Here is a 14,276-nt window from a genome sequence, read left to right as displayed (position 1 = left end):
TGAGAGGGGTACCTTTAAATAAAATACTGGTCACTGGTTAAAGATGAAACCACAATAGGATTTATAATTTGCAAACAAATCTCTAGAATTTGACTGGCAAACAGAAACTATCTCAGAGGCCAAGAAGAAGGCAAATACTGAAAGTGTGGGGGGATCAATGGATTTAAAACTTCCAGATTTCCCTGGAGAGAAATGGAGTATAGGCGAATAAATAACTATGCACTGTATCTCCAAGGAAAAAAAGTTTACTGCTTTAATATTTTGCTTTATAGCTCATGCTAGAAGTAGAAAGCAATAACTTGGGATCCATACAGAGCTATGGATTGTTTGAAAATACATTTACCTAAATAAGTTACTAAAACTTTAAATAACCCATTATAAAGATTGGTTTATCCCACAAAAAAAGAAAACTTGGATGTCCATATTATATAGTAAAGTGATTTTCTTTTCTATATTTTTTCCTCTGCCTCCTTTTCTTATACAATAAAATACCAAAGTGTAGGGGGTATATTTTACTGTTTACCCTTGTAAATTCTTCAATAATACATACTGTTTCTTTAACACATTTCAGATGTTCAAATTGCACTGTGCACATTATCTCGGGAACCTTTACAACAACCCTGTATGGTGAAGCCTGGACTATTATCCCAGTATTGCATATGTGAGGGTTAGGGAAATGGCGTCACTGAAGGTTGGCAGGTAGTGAACTTAGACAAGATGCTAATGGCACTTGGGAGTAAGCTGTTGAGATCAAAGGGCTTTACTCTCTGTTAAGTGTGCTTAGGATTGCAGCATTATGAGAGCCAGTGTGGTGGGACACCAGAGTTCAAATTCCCACTCAGTCATGAAGCTAATGGGATAACCTTGAGCCAAACTGCCTCCCAGCTTCATCTACCTTACAGGATTGTTGTGGGCTCAGTGCTATACATGGCTGCTTGGTGATAAATTAGTGAAGGTTATTCCCAAGTATGGGGATGCGGGTGGCGCTGTGGGTTAAACCACAGAGCCTAGGACTTGCTGATGAGAAGGTCAGTGGTTCGAATCCCCATGACGGGGTGAGCTCCCGTTGCTCGGTCCCTGCTCCTGCCAACCTAGCAGTTCAAAAGCACAAAGTGCAAGTAGATAAATAGGTACCACTCTGGCGGGAAGGTGAATGGCATTTCCATGTGCTGCTCTGGTTTGCCAGAAGCGGCTTAGTCATGCTGGCCACATGACCCAGAAGCTGTACGCCGGCTCCCTCGGCCAATAAAGCGAGATGAGCGCCACAACCCCAGAGTCGGCCACGACTGGACCTTTACCTTTACCTTTATTCCCCAGTATTCTGGCATGGGATTGCAGCATTAAACACACTTGCGAAGGTAGTGAATCCTGTTAAATCTAGTGAAACTTGTTTCTCAGTTAGAATGTTTAGAATTGTGCTGCTGCTGTTGTTTATTTCATTTATGAATTGCTTCTCAAAGCACTTTTACAATACAATAAGAGCATATATAAAGCAAGTTTATATATAAAAACAATTAAAGACCTTTATGTATTGATGAGCTTGTGGTCAGGTGAGCTTTGAACTGGTGAATGTATGTGTAGTTTTATTTTTTATTAATTTATTTAAAAGAATATTTCTGAATTGCCAAACCATAAGACAATTCATATCATAAGGACATTAGAACATCACCAATTCATAAAATGCTGAACAAATAAGCAGCACTGAATCAAATTATTATGTTACACTCTTGGGGCACTTCCAAACAGGTGTTAATTGTGGGAATGGTGCTACTCATGCAGGCATATTTTTTGCGGCATCCACATGACATTATTTACATCAAAATGCCAGTCCATACTCCTCCATTTTATCCAGATATCTAATGTTAAAAGACGCGGGTAGCGCTGTAGGTAAAACCTCAGCGCCTAGGACTTGCCGATCGTATGGTCACGGTTCGAATCCCCGTGGCGGGGTGAGCTCCCGTCTTTCGGTCCCAGCTCCTGCCCACCTAGCAGTTCGAAAGCACCCCTAAGTGCAAGTAGATAAATAGGTACCGCTTTATAGCGGGAAGGTAAACAGCGTTTCAGTGTGCTGCACTGCTGCTAGCTCGCCAGAGCAGCTTCGTCACGCTGGCCACATGACCCGGAAGTGTCTCCGGACAGCGCTGGCCCCCGGCCTCTTAAGTGAGATGGGCGCACAACCCTAGAGTCGGACATGACTGGCCCGTACGGGCAGGGGTACCTTTTGTTGTTGTTTAGTCGTTTAGTCGTGTCTGACTCTTCGTGACCCCATGGACCAGAGAACGCCAGGCACTTCTGTCTCCCGCAGTTTGGTCAGAAGGGGTACCTTTACCTTTACCTTAATGTTAAAAGAAGAAAATGTTGCCCACAACCTGCTTGCGTTATCTGAATGACTCTTTGCTAGATTAAGCCACAATGTGGAATCCCCATGAGTCACTGCACAATACTTTGTCATTATTATTATTATTATTATTATTATTATTATTATTATTACAGTGGTACCTCGGGTTACATATGCTTCAGTTTACATACGCTTCAAGTTACAGACTCCGCTAACCCAGAAATATTGCCTCGGGTTAAGAACTTTGCTTCAGGATGAGAACAGACATTGTGCTCTGGCGGCACAGCGGCAGCAGGAGGCCCCATTAGCTAAGGTGGTGCTTCAGGTTAACAGTTTCAGGTTAAGAACGGACCTCCAGAACGAATTAAGTACTTAACCCGAGGTACCACCGTATTGGTATTGTTATTGTTATTATTATTATTTGTTTTTTGTACCAAGCCCATACGAATGGGTTGCCCCAGCCACTCTGGGTGGCTTCCAACATAATATATAAAAACACAACAGAGAGACCCTAGAGACCAGAGAGAATCATATGGCAGAACCAAGTTTTGGTATTCTGGTCTTATTCTTAATGGATTGTTGTTGACATCCATATTGTTACTATTTTGTTGTTGGAAGTTTTGCCCTAGTTTCAAAGAGGATGGGATCCAATATGTTAAGCAAGTAAATTGATTTGCTTAAGTACAAAAGCATGCTGATATAAAATTGGTGTAACTGTGCTCTGGCAAAGTAATCTATCAAGTAATCTTCCACCCCACTGGAGGGTTTTCCTCACCTCTTTCCATGTACTAGTGTACATTTTTACTAGTAAAAATGAGGATCTGTTTCTATTGTTACACACCACCCTCAACCTCTGCCAAGCAGTACTGAGGTTCCAGCGGGTTCCAGACGCCCGCCCAGAGTTGTGTTTCCGTTGCAAAATCAAGGAACATAGGAGTCTACAGTGTCTTAGGAAATATGGTTTATTCACACCTATTTACAGCTGAAACCTTAAATGGAGAGGGTGCAGAACATTACACCTGAATAATGTATCTTGTTGCTCCTGTCATAGCTTCAGCAAGCTTGAGTCGAAAGCAGCAGCCAGCCATGGCCCCCGGTCTCTACCAGCCAGTGCACATGGAGTTCTGCCAATTTTTCGTCCCTGTTCCCAGAACACTTGTCAGAAACCTCTGTATAAAAGGACAACTTTTTTCTGTGTCACATCACACCCACGTTGGTCTGACCTGGCAGCCTCCCTTTTGGTTACCCGGTAGGGTCTTTTGTCTTGTTAGAGACTTTTGCTGTGGGCCATCATCTCCCTCTGCCTCTCTATCTGGCAGAAAAACAAGCTCAGCCTGTCAACTCACCTTAATTATCAGCACTCTGATTACATCCCAGCACCCAAAAATCTAGAGGAGGAAATCTGGCACCCTGGGTTCTGGGCAATCTCTGTTCCCCCTTAACACTATCATAGTAGCTTTAAAACATTTATTTATTTTTTAATCTAGTTTTTATTTAAAATAACTGTTCTCGTTATTGGATCACTGGAATTCACGACGTTACTGGGAAAGATTTTTGAACCTCCATTAGACCCTGTCCTCTTCACTGACATGTACTTTAATGAAGGGGGCCTGATATTCACTGACAAGTTAGGGCCTATGGCAAATATAGTACCAGTGATGACCACAGATTGGTTTAGAGAGTGGGCATCTTGCTTCATTTTGCAACTGACACCTCTTATTGGATGTTTTATTCCCCTCTAGCAGTACTGTAAGATTATTAAAACTGGATGCTGTGGCCATGGGTCACAGTAGGGTTCCCCCTCCCTCCCTGAAACAGGTACAAGAATAAATCACAACTGTGTTTCACTGTGCCTCACAACTTGGCCTTCTTTTTTATGGGGATATCTTCCTTGCTGAGATAAAGGTCACCTCTCCATCACTAGCCCTTCATGTTTCTCAAAAGTGATTAGAACGTCACATCAGTTTCCGTTCTCAGCGCCCTTCATTTAATAATCCCAATATCAGCTAGAGCCAACTTCTGCTTATAGCCTTCTTTGCAGATGTGGCTTAAGGCTTCAGAAATCAAAGTGCTGTTCTCCATAGTAAATACAAAGTAAAGTAGCATGGTGCTGAATCATTACTGATATGCACGTTGTGTGTCATAGATGCCAAACCTCTGAGAGGTTGCCCTAAGCAAATTAGTACGCTTGCATTTGTATGGTTGCAAATTTATTAGCAAAATAAATTTGATGGAGTCACTGCCACTCACTGTCCTAAAAAAAATGGCTCAAGGAACATTCTGATTTGCACGCCCTTGGTATTGATTATGATGTTTAGGAAGGGTGTGCAAGTGCGTATTTTTTCTCTAGAGTGACTCAAATGAAATTCCACTAGTTTATTTCACATAAGTCACCAGATACAGTAATAACGACTTCTGGTAATTGCCAAACTAGTTGTGGGATTGAACCTGTGACCTGAGAATGGCTTGCTGTGTATCCCGTAACCAATCCCCTAAGCCATCCATTACCCTCTTCCAGGCAGCTGTGATTAAACTGTTCTGAGAAGTCAAAGCTGGATCAATAGAAATGATCTACAATGAATGAATCATATTTAGCATGTTCAGTGTGGTGGTTGGTGCTTTTGTCACTGCATGTGGTTTACAGTCTTGGGGAAGACTTAATCCTACGACTTTATGGCTGCAGTCCTACCTTTAACCTTACTGTAATGTATTGACACAATCATGAACACGAAATGCAAATAACTGGTAAGACCCATTGCTTCTAACATTGTTCTCAGTAGCTTTTCCAACATAATTCTTTATTGTTCTCAACAATAGAGGCTGGAGAGATGTATGCCTTTAGGTATGGTTTAGCTTTAGATCCCAGCTTAGCCTTGAACTCAGGCCCAAAGAGGGGCTTATAATGATTAGGATCACAGCAGGTGTGGGTGGGAATTTAACTCTTTCTTCCCTTAGTGCAATCTTTTGAAGCTGATATTTGCTGTGGAAGAGGCATTTTCCTCAGGAATGTAGCAGGGAAACAAAAGTTAAATCGCAGCCGCTGCCACCCATGCCTGCTGTGATCCCCGTTCATTATAAGCCCACACTCCAGAGGTGCAGAATAAATGTAAAGACACAATTAATTTCATCTCTGTTTAGGGTCCTCAGTGGCCCTAAGCAAATAATTCTACTTCCCTTCTGTAAAATGGATCTATAGTATATGGAATAATGAGCTAATGAAATTAGCATTTATACACAGTTGTGTTTTCTTGGATATTCAAAGCACTTTGGCAATCATTGAAAGCACCATGGAAAGTCTTAAAGTATTCTTACTTTCTCATATTGCAGATGGGAGCATAAAGGGGATAGAGAGAGTATCTTATTTAAGCCCATCCAATGAGTTTGTAGCCGAAATTGTTTTAAACCAAGAATTTCATGATGTGAAGCTCACACTCTTTACCACTCCAATATATTGGTTTCCACTCACCAGATAAAAAAAAAATCTATGCTTAAAGAGTTATGAACATGAAGTTGTCAAATCTTTGTGGACAAAGAGGATAAATTCAGGCACACATGTACAATGTCACTCTGAATCATTCCCTTCTCTAGAGGAAGTCAGAGATTATGCTAGCATCATTCCGCTTAAAATCTCTAGACAACATAAGGTGAGGACAACACGTGCTGAGGACAAGCAACATGATATACCTGCAGTTTGCAAAAAAATGGCATAGATTTTGTCCATCTATGGTCAAAGCAAACAATATTCCATTTCTTTTAAGCATATATTGGTCAGCATTCCATTGTTGTTTTTATCTTCATTCGGCTATTTCCAGCTTTGAAACTATTTGGCATAGAGAGTACGATGATACCCAACAAATGTTGGATTTATTTATTTTTTAAATCATCCTAGGATGTCAGCTCACTTAACAGACACTGTTACAACAGAGTCCATGTGTATCCACTAAAGGACATATTTGCTTCAGTATGTCTCATGACAGCTTCTTAAGGGGGGGAAATATTTAAGTGAATTTAACACTTGTGAAAGGTGCCAGATTGACGGCCCTGGAGAAAAGTCATTGATTTACAGAAGGCACAGGCAGAGCTTTCCAAACACTGCCCTAGCAAAGTTCCCAGCTCTCACCTGAAGGCTTTACTTACCACCTCTCAGATTTTGCAAATCACTGCCAGGTGATCTCAATACTAGCTAGTGCTTTGGGATTGTGTACCGCGATAAGCAGTTGTAAATCAGTCACAAGAAAGAAAAGGCAAAGGGTTGTGTCTCCTCCAAATGTGCTGTTCAAGTTGATACAATTTAGTATATGCAGGTTCACTGGGGAGAAATCTGCATTGCCAGCATGGCACAACTAATTACAAGCGCAAACCCACAGAAGGAAGCATTAGTGGCAACGTGTACAGGTCAGGTCAACGTTTTATATAATGAAATGTGTGGGAATAGCAGGAGGGAGGCCCCCCCCCATCTCGTTAATAACTTGGCTCTGGCTTGCTCTTATCTATCCATATAATACTGTATTTCTCAACTTGCAACACATCAATACCACTCCTCCAAAATTCAGAATTGTAGCTTACATGCCAGTAGCCATATACCCTTGAGAGTCTCAAATATCACTCAGGCCCCATAGAACTAGTGTGTAGGGGAATTTGCATCAATCATTTGATGAATAATGGATGTGGGGTTTTACTGGTGTTACTTTCTTAGTAATCATAGAGACTGGTCTTCGAAGTATAGCACTCATGAACACCATTCCACTGAAGTGTGTACTTTGTGGCAGTAAGTGTAATTTTATAGTCAAAGGGTTGAATTCAACAAAGACCCCACTTACCTAGGAGTAAGACCCATTCAGTTCCATAGGACGTTCTTCTGACTAGGGATGGTTAGAATTGCACTGTAGGTTACATTCAGAGTAGACTCATTAAATTCAATGGGAACAGCTAACTCAAATCCATTTATTTCAGTAGGTCTTTTCTGGGTGTGACTCAGACAACATCTCAAAAGTTAAAGCCTAGTCTTTGTCCTCTAATCATCGTTTATACACATCTTTCAGAGGAATTCTAGGTTAATGCAAGATTCATGTCATCAATATGAACTCTTCTCTCCCCTAGACACCCACCCAAGAAAAGCTTCTTAATTCTTCATTCAACTAGCCATATTTGATTGTGTTGAGCATGTGCACACAAGTCCAAAATAACAACACATACAGCTCCATCTTAATGGAGTCAGTGGTGCCTTCTTAGTGTTGGCACCCAGGTTTTGGAATTTCTCCCAGGTCCTTTTGCCAGGCCCTATCACTATTGTCTTTCAGGCACTGGCTGCAAACTTTTCCTTTTTAGAAAGACCATATTGGATTTATATTAACTGATTTATTAAGGATATGAAGCATGCTGAGTAGAATCCAAGACAACTGCACCCTTTACCTGAGGTGGGCTGGAAAGACTCCCCTGTGATGCCTCATAAAGTGTATGTAATCCATTATGCTCTACACATGAGGAGGGTTATGTAGTCCGCATATGCCTCACACCATATACAGGGTTTTTTTGTCTCCACAACAGTATGTGAATCAGCCCTTTTGTCTCAGCAAGTATAACTGAAAGCTCTCTTAAGTGAGGAGTGGATATATCAGACCAGTCTGTTTCATGTGGATAATTTTGATGAGACTCAAGGCTGATTTACTGTCCAGAGACACCAAACAACTAAGAAGAGATACTTCTCACAATAATCTTGAGGAGACAGCAACATTCTGTGACATCTGTATCAAAGACTATTGTGATGGTAGAGCTTGGTTTTTTAGTTCGGAAACTGCATTCTGAAAAAAAGGGTTCTTTGCTGTCGTTGTTTCTGCTCTGAAGCGGTGTGGTATGATTTTGGGTATCCATAGAAAAGAGAAGGTTGTGTGGCAGTGGGGTTGTTGTTTTTTTTTAGATTTGGTTTAGTCACGTCAAGTCTTCATGGAAAGAGAAAGGGGGCTGGTGTGCTTCCCACCTCTTTTGTCTTGAATTACAGGGTTTAGTGAGCACAAATCCTATAGAGTCCACAAAGCTCTAATTAACACCTACAGTGAAAAATCTATTGTTAAACTGGTCATTAAGCAAACTTTACTGTGGAAAAAAACAAGTTAGCATGGTGGCCTGATAAAAGGATGTACTGTGTACGATGACAGGCCCATAATTGAACCTTATCTAAAAATAACATAAATGCTTTACAGGGTTTTTTATTTATTTATTAGGCTCTGGGGGGGAAATGGTAACCATCTACTTAACTTTAAAAGAAAGTCAAGAATTTTTCATTTCCTCAGCAAATGACTCAGCTCTTAGAAAGCACAATTGCCATAAATGTTAGTGCTCTCCCTACTCATGACAATAGTATCTGTCTTTTCCCTTACAGACTTGGAGGCCAAATGATATCATCTTCTGAGGCCCTTCTCGGGGTGCCCCACTGCCCTTGACTCTCTGAGACAGAGATATATGGTTTCTCCTGTGGTGGTTCCCCAGCTGTGGAATTTACCTGACACTCAATAATCATTCTGTTCCTGAAAGCTTATAAATATGAAGTGGCTTTATTGCCTATAGTTTATCTATATTTATTGCTGTCTTTAACTGGAGGCTTTAAAAAAAAAAAGGAAAGGCAGGATGAAAAATATATTTAAAATGAAACAAATAATTATCTTTCTCATTTTTTCAGAAGAGTATGGCCTCTCTGGCTTGTGTGATCTCTCTGACCTTACTGGCCTTGCTGCATTTCATCGGAAAGACAGTGACACCAGTTTTTCTGCATTTTTGTTCCTTTAGTAACTTGGATGAGGCAGAAGAGCCTTGATTTTATTCTGGAACAAAAACCAGGTGTGCAGTTGAACTGCAAGAAGCCATTCTGGGTCAGAGGACAGCAAGATAAGGCCTTTGCTGAGACCTGTTAAAGGGCATGAGATAGTTCTTCTTGCACGTCTTAGAGACTGAGGGAGGTCACTGAGGGTACCTTCAATGAAGACTGGCCTGCTGTCCGGACAAAGAAAGAAAGGAACTAAAGTTTACATTCCCCAACTGACTCCCTTGTGCTCAGGTCTGCCTGGAAACCAAATTGTGTCTGGTTTCCAGGAAGAGGAATGCCACTTACATGCGCTAAAGAGGCTAATAGCAGTCAATACTGAACAGGAGGGTGGGTGGTTCACTGGAGCTTCTCAAGTACTTCCAACAGCCTGTCTTCTGGCTTCAGATCTATCAAATGGCCAGGGCTGGGAGCAGGACACAGTGTTGTCAGTAGCTGCCAGGGCCCATTAATGTTGACCCATTTGACCCATCTGCCCATCCTCCATTGAGGATCTATGAGGTGGCGCTGAGTACATCTGGCAAACCACCCTGCCTTCTCACTTTCTCACAGTGCCCTAAAGAGCCAATGAAGCATCATTCTGGGGCATTGTGGGAAATGGAAAACGCTGGACATCTTCCCGGCCATTGCCACCAAGTTCATGACTGGAGAAACAGAACGAGAGGCACCTTGTTAGGTGACCTATTATTATTATTATTATTATTATTATTATTATTATTATTTATCAAACCTACTAGCAGCATTAGTTTCCCTTCTCTTTGTTGTAGAGGGCAGGCAGAGCTATTGAACTCTCTGGCCAGTGGAGTCTATAAAGCTTTGGTCTTCCACTGGAAGAGCCTGGGCGGTGTGGCTAAAAGGTGTTAAATTCCTCAAAAGCCACACAGTGAGTGTCTGTGGGCACAGAGTGTGGCCCTCTTGTGTGAGAGAGAAAAGGAAAGTGATTGGGCTGCCATAAGTGAAAAATTGGGTGAGAACGGTCGCTTGGACCATTGGTTGTTTAATCCGTTAGAATGACCTGCATTTGTTTTTTACCTAGGTATTTGGTAAAATTGGAAATTTACATTTTTGTCCCCATTGTAGTTTTGCCAGTTTCCCTTATGGTTAATCTGTTGCTTGTTGGGCCTGCTTATGTGATTTTTGCAAATTTTGTATATCCTGTTTACGGCTACAGTGACAGGCTGCAATCTGAAACCACCCTGAGATGCTTGTCTAAAACCCATTCAGTTCCAATAATATTAAATATGTTTAAGTGTAAGTCTTTCTAACGTGACTTAGAAGTAAAATAAAAAATTGAATAGCCCTTTTTGGCCCAAGCACCTTGTTGACAGCCACCCCTCTGAGGACAACATGCCAGCATTGGGTGTGGCTAATGTGTATATGTGTGTGCACATGTGCACTTGCACCGCACATGTACAATCACCACATGTACAGCAGATCCTCTCAACAGGCATACAGGTACACAGCACACACTCCCTCTCTCTTCTCAGACATGCACAGGGACACACAATCAGCTTTTCTAGCACCAGGGGCAGAGAGGCTGCCTTGTGTGCTGCCTTTTGCTCTTAAAGAGCAGACAGACGGCTTTATCTGCAGTCCTAGTACTGCAATGTTGAGCACTGTGATGGGAGGTTCTCTAAAGAGCAGGCAGAGTGCTTTATGTCCTGATCAGATTGGGAGATAAAGCTCCTGGGGCTGGCAAGCCATTTTCTGCGGGCTGGATCCGACCCCCCATTTTAGGCTGTAATCCTGTACTGTACAGCCTTATCTAGGAGCAAATCCTATTGCACTCAGTGGGGCTTACTTCTGAATAGATGTGCTTAGGACGACGCACTGTTAGACCCTTTTATCAGGAAATAATTAACTTGCAAGTAAGCTTATTGGCTTCCAGAGAATTATTTGGGAGTGAAAAGCAATCCACCTTAAGAACAAACTTAAAAGGAAACGAGATTTGTTGTGTTTTTAAAACCACGTTCAGGAACCTGAGATGCTGCGACAAAACAGTTTATTTGTGCAAAAAATATATTTCCTTTCCTGCTACTGTACTGTTATTTTACCACAAAGTCAGTGAGGCTTTTTTAAAGGCCTCGAGCTTCCTCAAGTTTCACGTTTTCATTGCATAGCTGATCATTTAGGGGACAGGCTTGTTCCAGACAGCTTTAATTAAACTGTGCTGCAAAACCAGATATAGATCAATGGAAATGATCCATAACAAGAGGCTAATCATGTATTTAGCAGTGTTCAGTCCAGTTCAATCACCTTCTCCTGTTTCTGTGGCTTTACATTCATGTGGCAAAGGCTGAGTGTTTGCATGTATTTTTTTCTTCTTAATCCATCCCATTAGTGGCCATATGCTTGGTCTTCAAGGGAGACAAGACCTGTCTGCAATCTGCCAGGGATTTAGAGACATCAATAATTTGTGAACAGTCATGTTGGTACTGGTCGAAGGGTTAAGTGCTCAGCACGCCAGGGGCACCTCTGTGGGGACTGAAACTCTTAGTCGACTGTTAGGAACCTGATCCCCTGTGAAGCTTCTCTTCAAAGCACATGCTGCATGTCAAATCCATACAGCTGAAGCAATGGAGCTTTATTAGCTCTGGGATTTAAAGACCTGCGCTAAGTGATATAACAGTGTATTTGGTTAAAACACAGAGAGGAAAGGTAGCAAAAGGAGCATGGCAGGGACAAATGAAAAAAATAAATCTAGTACTCTGGCCTACAATTGTGCTCTTTCTGAAAATATCCCTCCTCCGCTTTCATTTCAGAGGACAGAGACTAGTCCTTCTGTTTCTCTGCTATAGCTGCCAATGGCAGGAGCCTTGCTCCTGATCTAAGGCATAGATTTGGCTTAAACTTGCACTTAAGCAACAGCTTACTGCACTACAGCCATTGTATAATGTTAATAGAGCAGCATATTGGCGCTCTCTGCCTGAATTAGCTTACATAAAAGCCATCAGGACGACATTATATTCGTGTATTTTTTTTTTCTTTCTAGTGTGGAACACTTAAGTAGCTAATTTGTGATTAGCACGCACTTTAAATCTCAGAACTTAAAAGTATTGCTCTCTCCTCTCCTTCTTCCTATCCTCATACGTGCTCTAAATAGGTTTCGGTTTCTAAAGGCTGCAGTGGTTTTGCCAAATATTCTGTCAGGAAATAAAATACTTTACTTTTTTGATGTGGTTTTAGTACTGGGCAATTGCTTAATTGAGTGATAAAAATTAAATTAGTGGAACTCTTGTTTCAACATATTCAAGGAAAAGAAATGGATGCAAATAATGCATAGGTTGACATCTTCGATCCCAGTCCAATGAAAGCCCACTGAAAGCAACGAAAATTCAAAAAACAGTGGCAGGCTTATGTGCCAGTGATTTCATTGGGAGAAAGGCAAGGCTTTTGCTAGTTTGTGCTCTCAATGGGTTGCCTCTCATCCACTTGACAAGTGTGTGCAAATGTAGCTGCCATGTACATTTCCAGTTGCCTCATTGCCATGGTGCTTAGCTGACCCTGAATGAGCGCATTGCTGGAAAACATAAACCAAGTTGTTTTAAACATGGAACATGAAGTCCTTTTGACTTCTGAGGCAACTATTGATCTTGGGTTCAGCTCAGTCAATATTCACCTCTAACATCAACCATTTCCATCTGTTAACCCCTTCCAAGCGATGCAATATCTGCATGAGAAGGCCTTGGACAATGGTCTATTCTCGTAAAGCTGTTAAGTTAAATAATCATAATAATAATAATCAGCAGCACCATATTGTCTCTGACAGCTCTGAAGTTGTAGGGAAAGGATAACGTTTTCTGTAGCTAAGCTTTGTAATGGTATGAAACATTGCATTGCTACAATTGCAGTATTGTAGAATCTGACAATGGGAGGCCAGTTAAAAGCCAAATCCAGCATCTTTCCCCCTCCCCAGTGTCCTTCAGATTTGTACTCTGCTGCACAGATATAGAAAATATTTTTAGCCACAAAAGTGCAACATAGCTTAGTAACTACCACTTTCCTTAAAAGGATGCACTATAACTTGATTAAGAAAAGGAGTGTTTCTTGCAATTACTTTTCCATCATTTTCTTAAATTATCCTCATACATTATTTGAATGAGCTGGATTTGTGGTAAATCTAATGAAATCTATTAATTAGCCTGTGGATCTCAGCATCATGAAACATTGGAGGGGCAATCATATTTGCCAGCAAATAAATAAATTTGTTGAAAAACAGTCTTGAATTGAGTTCTTTTTTAAAAAAAGTTTATTAAACAAAGCAAAAAGAAGCGATACAATATAACACCTAGTTAACTGTTCACAAAATGACATTTCACATTTCTACACATTTAAGAAACATTCATATTGAGGCTGCATTGCTATGTGCACTTACAGTTAATTCCAATGAACATTGGGGGTTACTTCTAAACAGGCACATGTCTGCACTGTAAAACAATCTAGGAGGAATTTTTTGGGGAACTCGTCTTATTTCTTTGGAGGTCAGTGTTAAAGATAAATCTGCGTTATGGTACTGCCTTATTTGCTCCCTCTCCCTTATTAATTAATTGGATATGCCACACCTTCATTACTAATCTGCATTCCTTGTATAACTGACAAGAAGAATAAAAATACAAAATTTGTCTCATTCTGCAAACATACACAGCACATCTGAAAACAATGAAACAGCAGCATAGTGCAGAAGATAAAAACTGCAATCTGAATAAAAACCAAAATCTGCTGAAAAGGGTTTAAAAGCCTAGCAAAATATTTGCCTGCCCCTGAAGTAATAGTACTTGGCCCCTGTTGATTATGAGGGTACCCAGAGAAGAGCCTCGGAAGAAGATCCTGGTGCGTGACTGGATTGCTATAGGAGAACCAGCCTAATAATAAAAGACTTGCACACAAGTATTATCAACATAAACCTAAGCATATAGAAATGCAACATATTTCAAGAAACCAATAATAAACCAGTAAATAAGAACAAAAGCAGAGTACTAAAAATACACAGTACACAAATAGGAGAATATTCATAAATAAATGCTAGTTGGTATCAAAGCTATCTGACTGCTTTTGTCTACTGCCAGAGCTCATGTCTCAGTCTCCTGTCCGTGCTTTAAAAAATCAGATGACAAGAACTAT

The 14,276-nt window shown here is 40.9% G+C and overlaps 1 protein-coding gene across 4 annotated transcripts in view; it reads left to right on the top strand.

Annotated features, from left to right (window-relative positions):
- The window catches only part of DPH6 (diphthamine biosynthesis 6), a 248,238-nt gene that overhangs the window by 230,939 nt on the left and 3,023 nt on the right, over positions 1–14,276 (top strand). The gene's annotated exons all lie outside the window — the stretch shown is intronic.

This window comes from Podarcis gaigeae, assembly GCF_964106915.1.
Source record: "Podarcis gaigeae genome assembly, chromosome: 1".
Classification (NCBI taxonomy): Eukaryota; Metazoa; Chordata; class Lepidosauria; order Squamata; family Lacertidae; genus Podarcis; species Podarcis gaigeae.
Note: the sequence above shows the minus strand (reverse complement) of the source record. Positions and strands in the feature narration are given on the sequence as shown.